This window comes from Convolutriloba macropyga, chromosome 6 (genome assembly GCF_964194025.1).
Source record: "Convolutriloba macropyga chromosome 6, txConMacr16.3, whole genome shotgun sequence".
NCBI classification, from domain to species: Eukaryota; Metazoa; Xenacoelomorpha; order Acoela; family Convolutidae; genus Convolutriloba; species Convolutriloba macropyga.
Window position 1 is genome coordinate 28,950,591 of NC_134473.1, and position 24,133 is coordinate 28,974,723.

A 24,133-nucleotide genomic window follows, 5' to 3' on the forward strand; every position below is an offset into this window, starting at 1 on the left:
AATAGCGTCGGATAAAGGTGAAACTAAACAAAACAACTTGTATTTCACTAGAAAAGATATGAACCACTCAATAAAAAGGCTCGGTAACAATTAGACAAAAAAGAACAAAAAAACAAATTTGCTTAAATTATTAAAAACAATTAATTTCAAAGTAACGAAAACCATTAGATGGCAATTGAAAACAACCAGTATAAGTATGATCACACGCTCCTCTATAGGAGGGCATTAAGACCTGTAATCAATTCTTTAACCGGTTACAAAAAGAACAACAAGAGACAACAAAAATAAATTCACCTAAAACTCGCAAGAAAACATTGTCGAAGCCTTAAAACTATATTTGGCCCCTCAAAATATGTTCAATGGAGCCTTCTCCGAACGCCAAAAATCTGGTATGGGCCTTTTCATTAAAGAGAATAAGTAACAAGTAAAAAGAGAAAAAGGGCAAAATTAATTAGCATTTTTTTCGAAAACAATTATTTTCGAAGTCATGAAAACCATTAGATATAAAATCAAACGATTAAGCAAGTTCATCTATTCATCCAAAAGAAGTGCTTGAGACCTGTCATATGTCAGAATATGTCTTACTTCTACAAAAAGAGAGTTAAAAATAGACAAAAATCGAAAATTAGTTTACTCTTTATGCAAAAAAACTCGTGTCGAACCCAGTAAATTCATAACGAATTCTTTTTAAAAACATTGGAGTTTGCACGCTTGGATCTTAACAAGACTATGTAACAAAAAGAGAGAAAACAACAAAAATGAAAATTTAAAGAATGTTGAAAACAGTTTTTTTTGAAAACAATTGTTTTCAAAGTCATGAAGGCCATCAGCAACCTACTCAAATCAGAACAAAGGCTAATATATTCTTTCATGAAATGCCAATGAGACTTGTGTTTATCCAGGTAACTTCATATGACTAAAAAAACAAAGTAAAAATGAAAATTAAAGACAATTTTAAAAAATTAATTTAAAGTCTTCGAGAAAGGGGTGTCGAAGCCGTTAAATCCATATGATATGCCTTTCAAGACTTTTATATGTTAAATTGTGCCTTCTGTTGATTGGCAATAATGTGATAATGTGAAAAAACGAGAAGAAAAACGTGAAATTTTGCCAATGTCTAAAATTAAAAAAAATTGTGATATCGAGTAATATCAAAGACAGAAAACCATAACTTAACGCATAGAACAGCTACAATTTTTTAATATTTAATTCAGTAGAAAAAAACTGATGAAAAACTTTTCTCGCTTTGCTGACCATAAGCTATAATTTGACCAAATTATGAGAAAAATTGTGGCGAAGTTCAATAAGCAATTGTTCGTTTAAAAAGCAAACATTTTCAAAAGTCAAAACTACCAAAATTTTTCAAGTAAAGACAATAGAAACAATAATTTGGAACTGCTCATTAAGACATTCGGACCTATCAACAGTGATCCTTGATGTGGATTGCTATGTTCTTTAATTAACATAAAAAGCTCTTAATTTTTTTTTAAATAACGACTGATTACAATCCCAACTTTTTTATTGATTGTAACAGTCCAAGATGGTAACAAAACCAACTCCGCTACTGCTGTTCGTCCATTTAGAGCACTCAACTGTTTCGAAGGCTCTAGATCTATATAATTTGTTAGTTAAAAGATCAGAAATAAATGCTGCGTTTTTGATTATCATAGAGTAAAGTTAGCAAAAAACGGCAAAATTTTGATTCTAGACTACCCTCAATGGAAGTGGAACTACAACTAGCTGTGTTTGTAGTTTACAGGGATTGTGTTTCTCGTTTTTGGTGTGTGTACTTTGGGCAAATTTAATCAAAGTGGACTAAAGAAGCTTATTTAGGACATTATTTGCTGAAAAGGCTCAATTTTGAAATGTTTAACCAAAATTTTAGCCAGCAAAATTAAATCAAAATAGTCAACAATACAATTTTGGTTTCTGAAAACAAAATTAACAGTACTATTGTTAACAATTTTTACAATTTTTAGCAAAATTGACGAAATATTAGAGAAAATTCCGGAAAATGTGAATTAAAACAACGGAAATCCGTCTGTTATTCACAAAACGAAATGCTTTAAAAATCTTTTTAATTCCATATTCCAGGCTAGAGGGGCTTTTTAATGATACCACTCACAACTCTGTACGATAAGTATATCGATCGGTCAAAATTGACTGAAGAAAAACCATTTGAATATATAGTTCCTCCCCCCTCAAGAGGGTCGGAACAAAAAATGAGAATTTTTCCTGCAATAAGGTTTAGCATCCAGAATTATGCTCTCAGAGGTTATATGGTTTTTTGAATCAAATTTTTGGCATACGACGAAAATGTTAATTATACTCTCGCTATTAATTACTCTCACCAAATCTTTTTGACGCAGAAAACTTGAAGCCACATTTTGCTGCTGTTAAACCATTCTTTTTGAGTTTCATAATTACTGCACGGGAGAGCAATATAAAGCATCGCGCAACGATCGATTCAATTCGAACATTTTAAAGCAAAAAATATTTAATAAGACAGATTGTTCGAAATTCTTTAGTGTTCTAATTCGTGTTTTAGTAGCGCTCCTCTGTAAAATAGGAAACTGTGTTTTAGTGTTCTGCTTTTTCTTTCTGTTCGGACCATCTGCCATCCTTGTTTATTCAGAATATGCGATTCCTCCTGCGAAATATTGCTCACGCTTTTATCGAATTAATGCGACTATGAGCAGACATTTCCAGTATATGAGTCCAAACTTTAACTTCCATGTGCACAAATAATGTCTTATGATTCAAAGTAGCGCGTTTTTCTTTGAAAAAGCTGCTTTTGTCAATCGAATGAAAGCATCTTACTTCAAGAATCGAGGAAGAATTTACATTTCAAAATTTTGTGAAATGAAGCATCCAAAATAATAAAAATAATTAAATTCCGCAAAAATACCGCTAAATTGAACCTCTGTCGCTAGGATGAGGTCCGCAACCCAAGATAGAGGTTGGCCACACCGAATTGGGTAGCCGAGAGGGGGTTGATTGGCCATACCCACAAAGGGGCATTGACCAGACTTTGACTACCCTTCACCATACCAAACAGACTTTGGTTACCATTGGCCAGAGTGAACAGACTTTTGCTCAGATTTTTGGCCGGACCAAACAAACCTACGGCCAGATGATTAGCCAGATTTTCTCGAGACGATCCAACAAAAATATGGGATATTGGCTGGATTGAACAGATCAAAATTGTGGATATTGGCAAGACAAAGTTTAGGTAAGGGCCAGATCATACAGACCGAAATGTGGATACTAGCCAGATCGATCAGATCAAAATATGAGTATTGGCCAGATCGATCAGAGCGAAATGTGGGTATTGCAAAGACCGAACAAAGCTAAAACGGGTATTGGCCAGACGGAACAGACCGAACTGTGGGAATTGAACAGCACCAAGCTGACAAACATAAGGGTTATTGGCCAGATCGAATAGGGCAAAATATGGGCATTGGCCAGATCGAAAAGATCGAAGTATGCGTAGTCTCCAGACTGATAAGACGAAAATGTGTGGTGTTTAAATGTGGGTGGTTGTGTGTTAGGGTGGGTTTGTTAAAAAAATCTTTTATGCTATATAGCTGCGAATGTGACTGCAAAGTATTAGTCATTGCCTCATCTCGGTTTTTTGCAAAGACTTTGTTGCAGTTCAAAGATTTGAGGTTGCAGCTTTTATTGATAATCTGTTGTTTTGTAAGATGATAGCATTTTCTTGAAAGACTCCGAATTCGATAGGAAGTATTTTTTTGCAATTATGTTGAGTCATGGGGAAGCAATGAAGAGCGCGAATAGGCCAGTATGTTTATTAGGGTGCCATCTTTCTGCCGACTAATTTTGCCCTAATCGAGTCAGTAACAGCTTTTTTGTTGGAAATCCTGGGTTTAAGCCATTGTTGTTTTTTCCTCATCAAACAGTGGTTCGGCTTGATAATTTTTGAGTGTTTACAATAAAAAATTTTAGCATTAGTTAAACTTTACAACTTTTAACTGCCCGGCTCGAATTTTTCCACCCAAAATGATGTAAGAGTGGGGCTGCAATGGGAGGTCTTTTTAAGGAAAATGCAGCCCAACTATTACATCATTTTACCCCCTCTGAACATAATACCCCCGCACTCTGACATCAATTTAACCCCATAAAAAATTACCCCCCCCCCCCCAATCTTACAACAAAATGGCAAAATGGGAGGATTTTAGGGAGGACATTCGACCAGGGTGTTTTCATAAACGCTTGAGTATATGCCTACAGATTATTAAAATGACTGGTCAAATTATTTCTTATTGTGGCTTGCGAAATTAACATTAAATAAGCACGCAGCGCGCAAACTCAAATTTATGAGACATATGTACCATCGATGAAATCTGGATCCAGAAGCCAATAGTCAGGCTCTGAATTGCCATCGCCTTCATGTCCTGGGCGTTCAGATAGTTTCGGGACCTTTCATTAATTGCACGATCAGTTTGACGAACAAAAAAAATTGCATATGCATTGTTATTACGCTTCAGCAGTTCAATTATATATACAGTGCTTACAAGAGACGACCAAGATAAAATGTTTATTCAATACAAAAATATATAAGATAAAATGTAAATATTAAAAATGCTTTGTTTAATGAGCAATCCAACCGAGATACGTTTTGTTAATGTATACTAAGAACTTGAATAATTTAGATTTTGTTTATCTTATTGTTTAGCCATTCAAACATACGAAATGAGTTCTGTTCAGAACAGGCCACAGTAGAGACGGTCGACAATTGAAATCTGATTAAATTGAAAAGTATTGAACGGACCACTTTGTCTCCGGATCGGACTCTAAATTGAGCAGCAAGAGAAAAAACCGGTTAGTAATTCTATTATTTTTGTCACATTTTGGCCTGGTCGAAATATCACTCGAAAGAAAAGACCATTATATTCTAGACCTTAGGAAAACTTTTGATTGGTTTCTTGATTGCAGTATACTGTTTTTGTTGTTGGAAAAATATGAACTAATAGCAAAACTATGATAACGATCGGAAGATTTTCAATATCATCGAAGAGTAAGGGTCGTTTGCAGCATGTCCTGGGCCTGCTCGTGTTTGCTGATTGTCGAAAGCCTATAGTGCAAAGGTGAGTTTTAGATCGCAGGCAAATAATTTCGTACAACAATTTGATGATGAAATTAATTTGATGTTTTTTTTATTGCAGACAACGCGTTATTGCTTAAAATTTTTTCGCATAACACAAGTAAAATTGTATTATCCAACTCCAAAACATTTATTAGAATTGCCCATAAAAGAACCGTAACAAAAAAATATAGACATTTAAAAAAATGTTCCCCTGGAAGAGTCAAAGAACAACAGACCTGCAAGGATTATCCTTACGTTGGGTAGGACGGAAGTGGATTTTGTTTGACGTTACAAATTTGTCAAAAAATGAAAATAGTAAAAAAAGTGAAAATTTGCCAAAAAGGGAAAAATGATCAATTGATTGAAGAAGAAGCAGAACAGTTTATTGAAGAACCATTTACAAAAAAAAACTGCCAGACAAATGAATATTTCCAAGTGAGTTATCTATGGTCAACAACATACAATCTAGCAAGAACTGCTAATATTCTTTATTCTTTAGGAATTAATATGGTTTCAGAATTGCGAAAGATGATCAAATGTACCATATAATAGAAGAGGAGAAACAAATTATAACGAGCTCAGCAAAGTTTACGAGAAAAGGTCCCATGCTTGATCGTTACCCATGAAAAAATTTGTCGAAATGTTCTTAACAATTTTGTTTTCACTTCGTAATCGTTAAGACTGGTTTTTATTTCAGTTAAAATCTCGAGTTCGCATAACTTATTTAGAAGTCGTAAACATCGTTCATAAGGTGATTCTTGTAGATATCTGTTTTGAAGCTTTAGACTGAAGAAAAAACACTTGTTTTATCGCAAATTTCTTCCTTCAAAATCCCTCGAAAAATTTTTCTTTAATGTTTGAAAATTGCACCAATCATACTTTCATAATTTACTTACGTATAGCTCAAAAACCGTTATAATCCTACTGTTTTGGAAAAGTGTTTTTGTTCTGTGTGATTTTGGTTTATTGAAAAGTATTCATAAAATTTTTTTTCTTTATTATGAATATAGGTTCTAAGGTACTTTTTGAAGTGGCCCATAAATAATCAGGCCATATTGAATGATTTGTTTAATATTGTAATTATAAAACATTATTCTATGCTCATGGTTGAGACGTTTTTAAGTGTATATCAAGAAACCACACAATTTTGAGAGTTTTCGACAAACATAGGATTTATGGTCTTCAAAGTTTAACCTAGTATCCACAATCACTCCTAAATATTTCGTACTTCAACAAAAATTAAAAGGAAACTCACTATTCAAGGATATGGGACAATTTTTTGCACTTGAGAAAATAAGGGTTTTTGATTTGATTGGATTCAATTGAAGCCTATTTGTCTCACAACATATTTTTATCTCTGGTATTTCTATTCTGAGTACGTTCAGAGCATCGAATTTATCATATGCAGTGATAGTGCAGTCATCAGCAAACAGGGTCAAATCGATATTGTTGTCTACTGCTATTTGTTCCCACTCATTGATATAAATTAAAAACAAAAGGGGTCCCAGTATAGAACCCTGTGGTACACCAATCTTGACTTCCTTTGAAGCTGATGGTTTTCTGTCAATTTCCACAAATTGAGTTCAGTTACGCAGATAAGAACTTACCAGATCATTTGCAACACCACGGATTCCGTAATCAATTAACTTGTCTAGAAGTATGTTGTGATCCACCGTGTCAAATGCTTTTGAAAGATCTAAGAAAAGGCATGCAACCTTTTCTTTTTTGCTAAGGTTTTCTCTGACAAGTTTGGTAAGCTTCATGACAGCCTGTATAGTATTTCTAGATCTCCTAAAACCGTATTTGCAGGGAGAAAAAAAGTTGTTTTTTTTTCAAATAAAGAACTTAAACGACTATATAAGACTTTTTCAAAAACTTTTCTGAGCGAAGAGAGCAATGAAATGGGACGATATGATGAAGTATTCTGCATACAACCTCCTTTATAGAGTGGAGTAATTTTAGCTATCTTCAAACTGTTTGGAAAGATACCGGAGCACATACTTTTGTTCACTAATTTTGCGAAGAAAGGAGAAACAACAGGGCTGAACATTTGGAGGAGTTCGTTATTTATTCCGTCAAATCCACAACTTTTTGAGGAGTTTAGGTTGGCAATGAGAGAATATATTTCCTTTTCATCCGTAGGACGTAAAAATATTGATTTGTCCGAGTTGAAACAAGATGTTAGCCGGGCACTGTTTGGTATTTTTCTATTAATTGTTTCTCCCATATCTGCAAATTAATTGTTGAATTTTTCTAAGTCCTTAAGCGATAAATTATTTCATTGGGAACTCGTTTAATTGATGTACTTGAAAAAAGCTGTACATTTATTTCGCATAAGATCTTTAATCTGGTCAGCATTTCTACGATGTTCTTCAGCTCGCATAATAGAGAATACTTTGTTTCTCTGTTTTTCGTACAGTTTCCTGTTCTCAGAAGTTTTACTAGTTTTCCATTTTCTGAGAAATATGTGTTTTTTTTGTTATCTCTCTCTTGAACTCAGGTGTCAATTTTTTTCTTTTTTTCTCTAGGTTGAGAACAACTTTTCTCTCGGGATAGTATTTGTTAATAACATCAACAAGACAGTCATGGAATTTTAGGAATTGCTCCTGAAGGTTTCCTGTAGTTTCCTCGTCTTCAAATTTTTCAGATCAGAAAAAAGACGGAAAAGTGCCGTGCAGTGATAATCATCATTACGGTATTTTCCAATGTCACGCCGAAAAGTTTCTGTTGTGTTATTTATATGAAGCAAGCCTTACATCAGTTGTATGCAGAATACGTAAATGCTCATTTACTGCGCAATCTATTATTTTAGTATTTCCTGAAACTATTGACTGATTACACAGAATGTGGTCGATGCAAGTTTCTTTATTCCTAGAAATTCTTGTAGGTCTATCTGGGTTTAGGATTTGATAATTGAAGGAGTCTAAGATGTTCATGTAATTATTGGTCGTTGAATTTCGTTCCAAAATATTTATATTGAAATCCCCTACAAAATAACATGGTGAACGAAAACTTTTATTAAAGTCGAATAGAGAATCAAGATCGTCGAGAAACTTGTTTACCTGATTTTTCGGCGAATTGTACACAGCAATAATTCTGAACTTACAATTGCCCATAGAAATTTCTATCACTAGATTATCAAAACAGAGGTTTATAGGTTTTAATTTCTAAGCTAGAGATAGAGTTTGCAATGAAAATTGGGACCCCACTTGCCTTATTTTGTTTGTTGAGTGAAAAAACTCTCTGTAATCTTCAATTTTATTGAAAACTGAACTTTGTTTTTGCCATGTTTCTGTTAAAACTATAACCTCAGGTTGAATTTCTAGGTATTCAAAAAATTCAAAAGTTTTGACAAGTTTTCATTTATTGACCGAACATTCAAACAAAAAATCTCCAATTGTTTCATAGTAATTGGTGAAAATAACTCAAAGATTTAAGCACAAAATATTATAAAAAAATTATAAAATTAGAAACAACCAAGAGCCTTATAACATGTTTTAACTTGCACCAACCAGATTTTAATTTTCACGACCATTCAAATCAATCGATGGATTTTTTGAATCTGGTGAAGACCCATTTGAGTCTGTTGTCCTTCTCTTTGAAGATTTTTTGTTTTCGACTGATGTAGAAATTTTTTTGCAACGTCTTTCAGATTATAGAGTTTGTTGAAATTAATTACTGGACGAAAAATTGATTTTCCGTTTGCTCCTGGACATTTTACCTGTACCTCTGCTTTGTTGGTCACTGTGAAAAATCTTAAGTCTTTTGCCTCATTCAGAATTTGACTACATTTTTCGGGTAATCTTTCGGAGAGGTATATCGGTTTTTGATTTGCTTTATTCGTAATCTGTCGCAATACTTTCTTAGACCACCAGATGAAATGTTTATTCGCGAAATACACAAATTTTATAATTGCTGGTGCATTTGACGGAGGTCCGAGAAAATGACAAGCTTTAATGTCTGCTCTTACCAGGTTTGCGTGAAAAACGTCGTTGAAGAAGTTTACCATTGTTGATGTGAGGTCCTCATTTTCAATTACCGGGGGTTGTGAAAGATGATGGTATCTTTGCTCAAGTATATCTCGTTTGCCAGGACTCGTTCCTTGAGGTTATAAATTTCATTCACAATGGCTGTCATGTCAGCTCTGTGCAAGTTGTTCATCACATTCATCATAGACTCAAGTTGGGTATTTCTGTCATCCTTCTGAGAAAGCTGATTTTCGAGCCTTTGTATCTCTCCTTTGAGGTCACTGATTAGCTCACTGAAAAGTGGTTGATCGCCAAAAAATTTTCGATATTCATCCAAAATCGACATTGTAATGATTTATTTGTGTAAGCAAACTAATGGTTTGAAACAGTCAGTAATGTTGCAATGTTTAAGGTGCGTGTGACTTATGCGTTAAGATGAACGGCTTTTTGTTTGTTCCGATGGCTAACTGCTCTCAAGCATCGCTTTTTGATTGAGTTTCTTTTACCCAATTGATAAAAATAGGTGGTTAAATACGAGTTTTTTGTTCGATAATCCCGATACAAATTCAAAAGAAAGTGTGAATAATGATGGAAATTCAGTTTAAGAAATCAAATTCACCTTATTATTACAATAATATGAAATCAAGTCCATAAGTCATTTTTTCGTGATATCTTGTGGTTTCAATCCCATCATACAAATATCGGGAACCGAACATACTGACCATTATCTAAGATTTGCGACCAAATATATCAACAATACGCAAAAACCACGTAAAGGTTTTCGTCGTTTCCGTCCAACTCAAACCGAAAACACCGAACTTTACTTACATTTACAAACAACGGTTTTGGAACAGCGGCAGTACGATGCCTGGAATTTCAGGTGTTCATTAACAAAAGGAAACGATGCTAAAGGATTTGAGCAAAAAAGTTTTTGAGAAAAAATTTTCTTTGGTCCTCGTTCGGAGTGTACTAGGTTCATTTTTGTTCTTAAGTAAGAATGTAATATTGGAAACAACACAGCCATTATTGGAAATTCTTTGGTCAGCACAATAGAATACAAATAGTGTATTGCAGAATCCTTGGCTTGTTCTGGTTTCAAAAGCGGTATACGGTATGTTATGATTATGATTTGTATCGCATGTCATTAATTTATCTAAGATCACGACATAAAGTCGTCAATTATCTTATAAAATGTTTTTTTCAATTTTTTTAAGTATAACACAGTCAGTCGTAAATACAACGCTATAATTTAAAATATAACGCTCCTTAACTTCAACATCGCAAAATAAACAATATATACAAAATAGAGCTTTGGAGATATAACTAAAATTTTCTAGCATTTGTTGAAATTTTATTAATAAAACTGAAAAAAGTCGAAGTTGAGACGTTGTTAGTAAAAAAAAGTCTACCGATGTTTAAGTCTGAATTCTTGAAATAAATCTTATGACAATGGTCAAAGTATACCTAAAAAAATGAGTGGTGAAATGTAGTAGTCAAAAGTTGTCAAGAGTTGTGGAAAAAGTGCAAAAGAAAGCAAAAGTTTTACAGCCGCATTTTGCATTCTTTCAAAGGTATAGATTAAATAAAAAATATGAAAAAAAAACCATAGCATTGGATATTGAAGAACGAGATAAGTGCAATTCAGTTATTGAGATAATGGATCAGAGACGACTGAATTCGCAACAGCATAACAAAGAAAAATATACGATGAAAAAGCGCAAGCTGGATATTTACAATTTCAATAAACTGGCCTGAATAATTGAACTAAAACACACAGGACTTTTTTATCAGCAAAAAACAAACAGGTGGAATCTGTGGCAAGATGAGTTTCTATTGTGATAGTCTGACTTTTCACCTGATAGCATCTACAATTGCTCCGGTCAATGTAAAATTGATATTGCTCAAGCTAAACAAAACCAAAATTTCCAAGAGCACAGTTCATAAGCTCCTACCAATTTGTTGAAAGTTTTGCTATCAATTTTTGAGATTTGGGAATAATCTTGCTGGATGCAGTCCTTGTCTTTTATGGGTTTAACAATGTCATCTTAGAGCGTCAACGACCAACAACAAAGCTTATTCGCAAAATTCTGTTATACCAAACCAACTTAACATCAAGATTCACTGACTTTACTTGTAAATCCTACTAGAACTGTCATGGCTTCGTTTGGTTGGAAACCGCCTAAATAAACCGAAAATTTTGCCTGTTATCTTATAGTTGCATTCAAACATATCGAAAATACGAAAACAAACGTAAAATATTTGTCGTTTTTCTCTAACTTAACCAAAAATGCTGAGAGTTAACTTACGTCTAAAAACGACAATTTCTTAACCGCGGCAGTTCAATGCTTGTAAGATCAGCTGTTCATTAAGACATAGAAATGCTGCGAAAAATAGAAAGCTTCGCGTAACATAGGATATGAGGCAAAAATATTCCAGGCTGCAAACAACTTTTTGTTTGGATTTATCTTTTCAGTATCCTATTGTCATTTTCGCTCTCAAGAGGATATGTAATATCTGTGACCACCGGAAATTCTTTATTCAACATCATCAAAGATTAATGGTTTACTGGAGGATGTTCAGGCTATTCTCGACCTGTTTAAGTATCAGAAGAGATATGCGGCATGAATATGATTTCTATCGCCTTTCATTACTGTCGTAAGAAAAACGCAATGACGACATTGTTCTCAAGAAAATTTACTCATTGCTAAGAAAATTTATATCACAGAACACTTTATTAACTATCTTCTAAAGGCCTCACTGTATTTAGTATAGACGATTTGCAAAAATAAAAGTTACAATCAAAATATAACCCACTTCAACTTCCACGCGGCAATCCAAACCATCGACACAGAGCAAAACTGGAGATATATAACTAAGCAACTTTTATCAATTGTTGAAGTTTGATTTAAAAAACTGAAAAGGTCAAATGTGTGGCAAAAGTGCAACAATATATAGGTTTGGATATTTACAAGAAACTTTATAAAACCATGGTCAAAAAGATGTTGTGGTGAAAGACATTTATTGCTAAAAAAATTGGCAAGAGTTGTGGTAGAAGTGCAATGAAGGGCAACAAATCGGCGACACTCTAAAATTCTCTTCGTTTAAAAAATGCGTCTCGGGTGAATTCACATGAGATCAATTTGCTCGTGTGATGAACAATTACCGTAACCGCAATTTGCATCCTTTCAAAGGAATATTTAACCAGAAATCAATGCAAAAACAGTCATTGGATATTGCAAAAGGAGATCAGAGCTAATTCAGGTATTGAGATAACGAAACAGAAACAAATGAATTTGCAAAAACTTCACGAACAAACTCACATTAATGAAGAACAAACGCTGTTTGAATTTTCAAAATTCCAATAATCTGGCCAGAAGAACTGAAAGGACAAACACAGGGAATTGCAATCTTATAAAATAACATAGAGGTGGAAAACAGCGCTAATATAAAATCTTATTGTCAAAATCTGTTTTTTGGTGATTGCAGCTACAATTGTTGCATTCAGTGTAGCAATTGATATTGTTTGCTGGATGCGGACCTTGTCTTTCGAGCGTTCGGTAGAGTCATTTTAGTGCGCCAAGGATCATGAAGAAAACTTATGTGAAAACTACTGTTATTTTCAACCCAAAGTAACATCAAGAATCACAAACATTACGCATGAATCCTCCTAAGAATATTATCAACGAAATAGGCGGAAATATAACTTACCCATTGATATGATTCGATAATAAGAGACTCCGGGACAGGCTTTGCTAAATTTTTCTGAACTTGATCCACAGTTAAATGTAAAGTATTGAAACTATTCATCTTTTACCCACCGAGAATTGATATTAAACAACTGGTTGGTTAATTTCCGTCGTCTAGAATGTTTTAACAAGACGCTTGTTCCTAAAAACAGAAATGACGTCACTTCCGTATAAGGACGCAATGAGTCATCGCTGCCCGGTTCCAGCTGTCACCGCTGATTGCTAAAAGATGCAAGATTTCGGGCGAATTTGAATTAAATGTGTAAATTTGGCTCAATGCAATGGAAGCGGTGAAAAAACACTGAATTCCAAGCCATATCAAGGAGTATACAATTGATGTTAGTCCGGCAGTGTAATTATTTAAATGGATTTATTAATTACATATTACAACAGAAATTTTGAGTTAATTCAAATTATGTCGCATATATGAAATTAAAAAATTAATTAAGTTTTTAATGTCAACCCAATCCGTAAACAGTAGCTCTAATTCATTTTTCCAAACTTAAAGTCACGTCATGTTGAACAAGTAACCTTCCACAAAAAATGTTCGTTTTGTAAGCTAAGCAGAAGAAAGTTCTAAGTTGCTTGGGGAAACTTCTTTGTTTTGTTTGATTTTAATTTCACTTGGTAGTTCATTCCAATCTAGTATCGCTAACGAGTTTTGTATTTTAGTAGAGCAAAATTTTTGGTCCCAGAACAATTTTTGTCCTTATAGACTCATGAAGATTCCAGGTAATTAAGGGACGTCTCGATGTTGGTGAAAAAGCAGGTCGTAAGTGTTTTTTTTATTTTCCAAAAGTATTGTAATCTTTTTGTTTTTAAAAAGAATTCTATGGGGAGTATATTCCGACTGCATTCAAAATCTTGAACAGATTCAAGTTTTTGTCTGAAAAAGGTTGCTTGTTATGACCAGTTAAGCTGTTTTTCAAATAATATTATTCAATTTTGCTCAATTGCGTGAATGATAAGTGCTGAGTAGTGCAAGTGATTTAATACCAGGGCATTTAAGACGAGTATCAATAGTTTTTGTGGAATTGATTTTCTAATAGCATAAATTGTTTTTATTCATCGGTCCATTTTTTGTGGGACATGTTTCACTTCTTTTTGAAACGTTAAATTGCTGTCTATGTGAACCCCTAAATTTTTTTTTCACGTTTCTCGTCTATTGGAAATAAATCTATAATTTTCTGTTCATTGAAATCTTTTCTTTTGCTTTTACCAAAAATCATGAATTCAGTTTGAGAGGTATTAACTGCGAGGTGATGTTCATGAAAATACAAAATAAGTTTGTTTGCATTATACTCCAACTTGGTTTTGTTTTTGTCAATGCAGGTATCAAAAGTTAAAATAACGGTATCGGCAGCATTTTGTAAAAATGCAGTTTAATTGTCAACTCTTATTGCCATGTTATTAATGTATAGGTTAAATAATAGCGGAACAGTATGAACAGTTAAATAATAGCGGAACCTTGTGGTAAAACTCTATGAAGATTTAGTTCGTCTGAATTGCAATCTTGTAATATAACGGATTTGCGGCGGTTTGTAACAAAACTTCTTAGGATATTTTTCGCCAATTGCCTTATCAATGTTATTTGCAAGTTGGTCTAAAAATTCGGTGCTATTTTGTTCATTGGGGTTATACCTATAACCCCAATAAACAAAATAGCAGAGAATTAGTTGACCAACATTCACTAGTAAGGATGGACAAGTTGGTTTTTTCAATGAGACCGATACATTTTCAAATTACCCCGTAAAAATGTTCAAATCATTACGAATTTCTGGAGACAACACATTTGGATTAGGCACCATAAATCCACCACCTTTTTTCGTTTTTGACCTGGCCGGCAAAAAAGTGTCAGCTCAGAAACAACAGTATCCTTTTTGTCAGGACTGAAAACGTTTATATCATCAAACCCACAAAATCATTCTCTATGAAACAAAAAATGCGGTTAGGACCAAGATCGTGGACTAGAGTGCGTAGTTGTTCTTTCACGCTAAGAATGCTTTGTACATTTAGATGATTATTTTTTATTTCCGACTCTCTTCTTAGAGTCATTTTGATGGACTCATTGTATGTTAAAACAGGTCCTGGGTTTGTTTCTATATCAAAAGCTCTTATGAGTAGCGCTTAGTTAATCAGAAAATGAAATATAGTAATAAGAAATTCACATCCTACAAATAAAAGCTTGAAGGAAGGTACTTGAAAGCTTTTACAAAGCCTTCTTCGAAAGTTTTGCTTTGCTATGTAAAATAATTGCCACTGTTCACGCTGGAATTCTCGAGGCGAACAGTAGCAAAATTAAATAAAAACATTCAAACTCTTCAAGCTCAAAGAAGTTAGTTTTCGAAAATAGAGAGAAAAAGAAGGAGCGACTGTTCTATAGGCAGTCAAATGAGCTGTCGAAGTCAAACGAGTTGTTGCAGACAAATGAGCTGTCGAAGTTAAGTAAAAAACATTTTTTGCGGTGAATTTTTTTTCCACTGCTTATGCGGTTTAAAAAAAAATTTTCACCGCTAAAAATTACAATTTTTATTAAACATCACCTCTAAATTCACCGCTAATTTTACGAAGTTTTTAAAAAATCCTAAAAAATTTGCACCCCTAATATCTCAAAGCTTCCAAATACTCACCGCCAAACTCAACGCTTATCTTAAAAGATCAGCAGAAATTATCCTTGAAGTAGGTGACAAATGTTGCGGTGGAATAAGATGTTGTTGGCATGTAGGAGGTGAGTGGTTTTAAACCGTGTACGGCAGTTTTTTTGTAAGAAATACGGTGAATGCGGTGAAAACAAAATCTTTACCGCTAAAATCCGCAAATCTTGCAAAACTTCACCGCTCTCATCGCATTCATTGCTAAAAGACGTGAGCGTTTTGCCGTGAGAAACGTTTCTTGGCCCAGTCTCGAACCAAGCGATTACCTTCAAATTAGGCAACAGTTTTAAAGATTTTATTTCCTGTTATTTTCAGATTCAATTGTTCCGCAATTTGTCTGAATTCACCCTGGTCTAATTAAACAATGCGATCTCTTGATAAAAATTTCTCAGTCAAATGTACAAATTGAGCAATGTTTGCTGTGAAGCAGAATATGGCTAGGCTTTAAAAATCTTGTAATAGTGAGACGTGAGTATTACCTAATACAACCACGATTTTTTAACCCGTATATTTTTGCCCTAAAATCATACCAGATACTTATAAATATAAAGAGAACATATAAAATATAAAGCTTGAATAAAGAATAAATGAAGTCGAAAAGGCCACCTGTCGATTGATCCTCTCTTGCACGGGGGAGCTAGCTTGTCAGCGTCGAAAACAATGCAGAGAATAGCAGAAGAATCCGTGACACAAAACTGGATCATGTTCGGACGTGATTACATACATCACAACAAAACATAGTTTCCAACTCTTCTGTAGCTACATTCACCGCCTCAGTGGCCTGCAATCATTGCGCCGGAGTCCCATTAATAAAACTTCACTTGAAGCCATAGTTAAAGCGGACGAAAATTGTCTTTAACCACCCAATAAAAAGATCAACCCACGATTTAAATCTCTGTTTATCTCTAAAGTTTTTTTTACTATCTGTATATATACATATATAAATAAAAATAAACACGCTGTGTTTCTGTGATTTTGCCAGTGTGTATGTTAGCGCGTGATTGGAGCTGATTGTACATGGGCGACCAAGACTATACTGTTGCATAATTCTGCAGCTGGCAAAGCAATTTGCCGCAAATATCATGCCTTGGATGGCAAAAAGTAAATTCATTAATTCGTACATCCAAAATAAAAATATATAAGACAGCGCAGTTGGAGCAACCATCCACTAATATCATGGAGCTAACGTAATCGACCTCTCTAATGTAACCTAACCAACGAGTATTCTCCCCTCAATTTGAGATCAGTATGCATTGTTGCAGGGTTCAATGAGCGCCACTAACCTTGCTTCCACTTCATTGCAAGCTACTGAGCTCTGTAGGATATCATATGTTATAAGTTCCAAACGCCTATTGTCGTCAACCGTAAAATAATTGCAACACCAAATAACCAATTTGGAAATTTGAAAAATACACTACCTGAGTTGACTCGGCACCGTTTCCTTCGATTCTAAATTGTTATATCAATCAATTCATTGTATATTTTGTTAGCAAGTTTTCTTTCCATCAAGACGGTATTCATTTTTTTAAACGGTAACTATTTGTTTACCTTGTGTCTGCATAGTGTGTCATTATGCTTAGTTTTATTTTTAACATAATGAACAGCCCCCCAAGGACAAAGTAGGAAAAATATTGCTCTAAGTGTTCTCTTCACCTCCGAAACTGTGGAGCTTGGCCTCTCAACTACGAACAATCACCATTTAAATATCATTTGCAAACACTGTAGTGAACATGCAATGCATGACTTTCAGAAAACAGCGCAATAATACCCTTGGAATCTCAATTGGGGCAACCCCGGATCCGTGAGTCTCTTGGAGTAATTTCCAAGAGGAACAAATATAAACTCTTGGGAGTTTTTACAAGAAACGTAAACGGGAGCACCATCCTCTTCGCAATAATAAGCAGAAATAAAGAGGTTTCAAAATTGCCAAAGTTAGGAACATAATCCTCACTAAGACGCTTAAGGATGTGCTGCAGACTGAATTCGCAATGATTTGCAAAATAGTAATGCCTCAATTGATTTTAGAAAGATAAAAAAGTAAGGCAGTAAAAAGATACAAGGCAGTAAAAAAAGTTTGTTAGACACCTTCAGACATTTTCAAGTATAAAAGGGTAATGAAGTCTCCGGAAATAACAACACAATTTGGTCCAGTAGTCATGGCAATTTACAGTGTGACCATACTTCTTCTCATTGACATGCTTGAAGATCACTCGTAAATGGTATGCATATAACGGTACTGTGGCCGGTAGCATTGGATGACTAAAATTGTGCTATATAAGCTCAATGAAAATTGCGATGCGTTTTATATTAATGTAATCAAATATCATCTCGTTTCAAAACCGGAGTTTGTTTTTTCAAATTTTTTGTTCTTTTTTTTTCAAAAAAACAAAACAAATTTTTTTCAGTGTAAGATGCTTACGTTTTTGAAGGTCATTGTTTTTGGGTGGTTAATTTATTGCTTCTAATTAGGACTGCCAGAACGCTATGACTAGCACAATGATAATGCCTCATTAACTTCTAGCAAAATGAAAAGTGCAAACGATGCATAAAGGAAAAAACGTTGTCTAGAAGATTCGATCTTTTATTAAAGTGAAAATGAGACAACTTGTTTTTTGAGGCAAAAGCACTTCTGAACAATTTAAATGAAATAAATAGAAATTGAGAAGGGGGTGATGAACTTCAATCCTTTGAGAAATAAATGGTGTCTGGCAAGATATCCAATGCTTTAAGAGCAGACAATTAAAGGGGCGGTGTTGTATCAGAATCTGATCAGGTCATTGTCAAAAAAAGAAATTGCACTGTACTCTTCAATCTTATACAACAAAAGCACCCTTGTATGAGAAAAATTATCCTGAAGACGCCGCAACGTTAGGCTCTGAACCACAATGTACCTCATTGAAAACAAATGGCAGCCTTAGCCTATTTGGTTGGGATGCAGGGAAATGGAGACAACTTTTAACATCATATAACTCATCCTCAATCAATCTATGCAAAACAGTTTTCAGAGTAAAATCGGTATTACCATTGAGTAACAAAAATTGTGATTGATGCCAAAAATGGCCATAACTGTTTGAAAATAGATTTGGATTTAAAAAACAACAAAAAAATTTGTCCCTCAATTTACAAGGCGGTAAAAAAAGTTTGTTAGACACCATCAGACATTTTCAAGGTTGAAAAGGTAATGAAGTCTCCGGAAATAGCAACAAAATTTGGTCCAGTAGCCATGCCAATTTACAGTGTGACCATACTTCTTCTCATTGACATGCTTGAAGATCACTCGTAAATGGTATGCATATAACGGTACTGTGGCCGGTAGCATTGGATGACTAAAATTGTGTTATATAAGCTCAATGAAAATTGCGATGCGTTTTATAATAATGTAATCAAATATCATCTCGTTTCAAAACCGGAGTTTGTTTTTTTTTCAAATTTTTTGTTTTTTTTTCAAAAAAACAAAACAAATTTTTTTCAGTATAAGATGCTTACGTTTTTGAAGGTCATTGTTTTTGGGTGGTTAATTTATTGCTTCTAATTAAAACTGCCAGAACGCTATGACTAGCACAATGATAATTCCTCATTAACTTCTAGCAATATGAAAAGTGCAAACGATGCATAAAGGAAAAAACGTTGTCTAGAAGATTCGATCTTTTATTAAAGTGAAAATGAGACAACTTGTTTTTTGAGGCAAAAGCACTTCTGAACAATTTAAATGAAATAAATAGAAATTGAGAAGGGGGTGATGAACTTCAATCCTTTGAGAAATAAATGGTGTCTGGCAAGATATCCAATGCTTTAAGAGCAGACAATTAAAGGGGCGGTGTTGTATCAGAATCTGATCAGGTCATTGTCAAAAAAAGAAATTGCACTGTACTCTTCAATCTTATACAACAAAAGCACCCTTGTATGAGAAAAATTATCCTGAAGACGCCGCAACGTTAGGCTCTGAACCACAATGTACCTCATTGAAAACAAATGGCAGCCTTAGCCTATTTGGTTGGGATGCAGGGAAATGGAGACAACTTTTAACATCATATAACTCATCCTCAATCAATCTATGCAAAACAGTTTTCAAAGTAAAATCGGTATTACCATTGAGTAACAAAAATTGTGATTGATGCCAAAAATGGCCATAACTGTTTGAAAATAGATTTGGATTTAAAAAACAACAAAAAAATTTGTCCCTCAATTTACAAGGCGGTAAAAAAAGTTTGTTAGACACCATCAGACATTTTCAAGGTTGAAAAGGTAATGAAGTCTCCGGAAATAGCAACACAATTTGGTCCAGTAGCCATGCCAATTTACAGTGTGACCATACTTCTTCTCATTGACATGCTTGAAGATCACTCGTAAATGGTATGCATATAACGGTACTGTGGCCGGTAGCATTGGATGACTAAAATTGTGTTATATAAGCTCAATGAAAATTGCGATGCGTTTTATAATAATGTAATCAAATATCATCTCGTTTCAAAACCGGAGTTTGTTTTTTTTTCAAATTTTTTGTTTTTTTTTCAAAAAAACAAAACAAATTTTTTTCAGTATAAGATGCTTACGTTTTTGAAGGTCATTGTTTTTGGGTGGTTAATTTATTGCTTCTAATTAAAACTGCCAGAACGCTATGACTAGCACAATGATAATTCCTCATTAACTTCTAGCAATATGAAAAGTGCAAACGATGCATAAAGGAAAAAACGTTGTCTAGAAGATTCGATCTTTTATTAAAGTCAAAATGAGACAACCTGTTTTTTTAGGCAAAGGCGCTTCAGGAGCATTTTATGAATTAATTAGAAAACAAAAAAGGGATGAATTTCAAAACTTTGAGAAACAAATGTAATCTGGTAAGTTACCCAATGCTTTAAAAGATCAGAAAATTGAAGAGGCGGTGTTGTATCAGAATCTGATCAGATGATTGTCAAAAGCAGAAATTGACCTGTACTCTTCAACCTTATACAAACAAAAGCACCCTTGCGGGAGAAAATTTATCCTAAAGACGTCGCAACCTATCTGAAAAATAAGTATTTGCCGATCCATCCTTCTGATTTTGAAAAAATTAAAGGCTCTGAACAAAAATGTGCCGCACTGAAAACAAATGGCAGCCATAGCCCATTTGGATTTGATTCAGGGGAATGGAGACAGTTTTTATCATCATTCAACACTTCCTCAATCGATCTATGCTAAAGTTTTTAACTTAAAATCGGAATTACCATTGAGCAACAAAATTTCGTGAATTCTTATGGCGCGTGTCGTCTGATTGCACTCGATAAACGCCCCGGGTGTTCGTACAATTTGCGAGATCTTAAGAACAATAATAGGTACAAGTATAATGATATGCGTTAAACAAGGTCTCCAATTAACTGGTGGAAACGTAAAAATCTGCCTTAGACATAAGATTGTCATCGAAAGTTCTATCAATGTTCTTGGACGACGCTTTTGCTTGAAGATCGTAATCAAGCACTGTTTCTGATTGTTGCCAAAAACGCCCTTATGACAACGCTCGAATAGATATGGATTCTATAGAACAAAGAGTAAATGAATTCGAGAAGGCCACCTGTCCATTTGTCCTCTGTTGCACGGCGGGTGCTAGCACGTCAGCGGCAATAAAAATGCAGAGGCTGGCAGAAGGAATCAGCGACACAAAAATGGATCATCTTCAGACGTTATTCCATGCATTACAATAAAACTTAGTTTCCACCTCTTGGGTAGCCGCATAAACTGCCTCAATGGCGTGCGACCAATGCACCAGCGTCCCGACGTCAAAACGACAATCTACACCTTAATTTAAAATGACGGATGTTATCTTAAAACACCATATAAATTAATCAAACCACAATTTAAATCTTAGTTTATCTTTGATAGTTTTGTACTATCTGTATATATATTTATATATATATATATATATATATATATATAAACATAAATATACACGCTGTGTTTCGTGATTTGCCCACGTGCATGTTTGCATGTGATTGAAGTTGATTATACATGCTTGAACAAGACGATATTGTTTCAAAATTCGGCAGCTGACAAAACAATTTGCCACACTTATCATGCCTCGGAATGGAGGATTAAGATTTAGTCATTCGTACAACCAAAATAAACAATATTGAATACAGCGCAGTCGAAAAAAACCATCCACTAATATCACGGAATTAACCTAACTGACCTCTCCAATGGAGTTAATGATTATCCTCCCCTCAATTTGAAATCAGTGTGCATTGTTGCAGGGTTCTTTGAGCGCCACTAATTGAGAACTGCCGAGCTCTGTTGGGTATCATATGTAATAATTTCCAAACGCTTATTGTCCTCTACCCTAAAATAATTGCCACACCAAATAAAAAAGTTACAAACAAATAATTACAATACATGAGCTGGCTCGAATTTTAAATGTTTGCATCAATCGTTTCACTGTATATTTTGCTAGCAAGTTTTTTTCTTCTGTCCAGACGGTATTCGTTTATTTTTGTACGGTAATTATTTGTTTACCTTGTGTCTGCATATTGTGATATGTTGTTGAGGTCAATATTATTCATAGTTTTATTTTTACTTTATGAACAGCCCCCCAAGGACAATGTAGGATAAATACTGCTCTAAAAGTTCTCTTCACCTCCGAAACTGTGGAGCTTGGCTCCACGTTTGCGGTCCTTGTTTGCATATCAGATGCAATGGCCTCTCAACTATAAACAATCACCTTCTAAACTTCATTTGCAAACACTGTAGTGACAAAGAATGACCTTCACAAAACAGCGCAAAAATACCCCTGAAACCTCAAGGGCGGCAAACCCGGAACCATTAGTCTCTTGGAACAATTTCCAAGATGAACAAATAGAAACTCTCGGGAGTATTTACAAGAAAAAATAAACTGGAGCACCATCCTCTTCGCCATAAGGGAAAGTTAATAGGCTTCAAAGTCGCCAAAGTTAGGAACATAATCCTCACTAAGACAAATAGGCTTCAAAGTTGCCAAAGTTAGGAACAAAATCTTCACATCGCTTAAGGATGTGCTGCAGACTGGAGACGCTATGAATAGCACAATGATAATGCCTCATTAACTTCTAGCAATATGAAAAGTGCAAACGATGCATAAAGGAAAAAAAGTTGTCTTGAAGACTCGATCTTTTATTCAAGTGAAAATGAGACAACTTGTTTTTTGAGGCAAAAGCACTTCTGAACAATTTAAATGAAATAAATAGAAATTGAGAAGGGGGTGATGAACTTCAATCCTTTGAGAAATAAATGGTGTCTGGCAAGATATCCAATGCTTTAAGATCAGACAATTAAAGGGGCAGTGTTGTATCAGAATCTGATCAGGTCATTGTCAAAAGAAGAAATTGCACTGTACTCTTCACTCTTATACAACAAAAGCACCCTTTTATGGGAAAAATTGTCCTAGAGACGCCGCAACGTTAGGCTCTGAACCACAATGTGCCTCATTGAAAACAAATGGGAGCCATAGCCTATTTGGTTGGGATGCGGGGGAAGGGATACAACTTTTAACATCATATAACTCCTCCTCAATCAATCTATGCAAAACAGTTTTCAAAATGAAATCGGGATTACCATTGAGTAACAAAAATCGTGATTGATGCCAAAAATGGTCATAACTGTTTGAAAATAGATTTGGATTTGGAAAACAACAAAAAAGTTTGTCCCTCAATTTACAAGGAGGTAAAAAAAATTTGTTAGACACCATCAGACATTTTCAAGGATAAAAGGGTAATGAAATCTCCGGAAATAACAACACAAGTTGGTCCAGTAGCCATGGCAATTTTTCTTCTCATTAACATGCTTGAAGATTACTCGTAAATGGTATGCATATAACGGTACTGTGGCCGGTAGCATTGGATGACTAAAATTGTGCTATATAAGCTCAATTAAAATTGCGATGCGTTTTGTAATAATGTAATCAAATATCATCTCGTTTCAAAACTGGAGTTTGTTTTTTTCATTTTCTTTTGTTTTTTCAAAAAAACAAAACAAATTTTTTTCAGTATAAGATGCTTACGTTTTTGAAGGTCATTGTTTTTGGGTGGCTGATTTATTGCTTCTTATTAGGACTGCCAGAACGCTATGACAGAAACGTGTATGAACTTTTCCAACAAGATCAGGAAACTTGCCAAACACCGTAAGGTGTCCTATCAAAATATGTAAAAATAATTTACAGATGGACTGCAAATGAATTGAAATGTATTCCTAAGACTATTTGTTTTAAATATCGGATGATTTTGTCTCTTCCGGTTAAAAAACATGGAAAAAGAAATCTTCTACCTGAAGAAAGGCAAGCGAAAGTGAGTGCAACATTTGGAATTTTGAATCGCTACAAAATCATAGCGCTGCAGAAGCAGAGCGTCATCAAGAAAAAATTCTCAGAAAATCAAAAAAGAAAAGCATGACCAGACTCCAGCAAATATGTTTCTTATGGAAAGTGCTATCCATGGAACATTGGCTTGTTCTTTAGATTTGGCAATCGAAAAATGAGAGTCCGGCTGGCTTAACGCACTACCCTTGAAAAAATAACATTTGGCCTCAATCAGGATTTAGAGATAGAATTGCTTTTAGATATCGATGAAACATCATGAAATTTTCATCAACATGCACGTGCGGAGAGATTTTAAAGTAACCCATGCTTTCCATTGCTCAAAATGTGGTTAGAGTACATCG

At 34.5% G+C, this 24,133-nt stretch overlaps 1 protein-coding gene across 1 annotated transcript in view; it reads left to right on the forward strand.

Annotated features, from left to right (window-relative positions):
- Positions 1-4,616: 4,616 nt before the first annotated feature.
- Positions 4,617-24,133, forward strand: part of LOC142341610 (alanine aminotransferase 1-like) — a 34,163-nt gene continuing 14,646 nt past the window's right edge. Inside the window, exon 1 of the mRNA XM_075392697.1 lies at positions 4,617-4,842. The gene's annotated coding sequence lies outside the window, so the exon portion shown is untranslated. The remainder of the gene's footprint in view (positions 4,843-24,133) is intronic.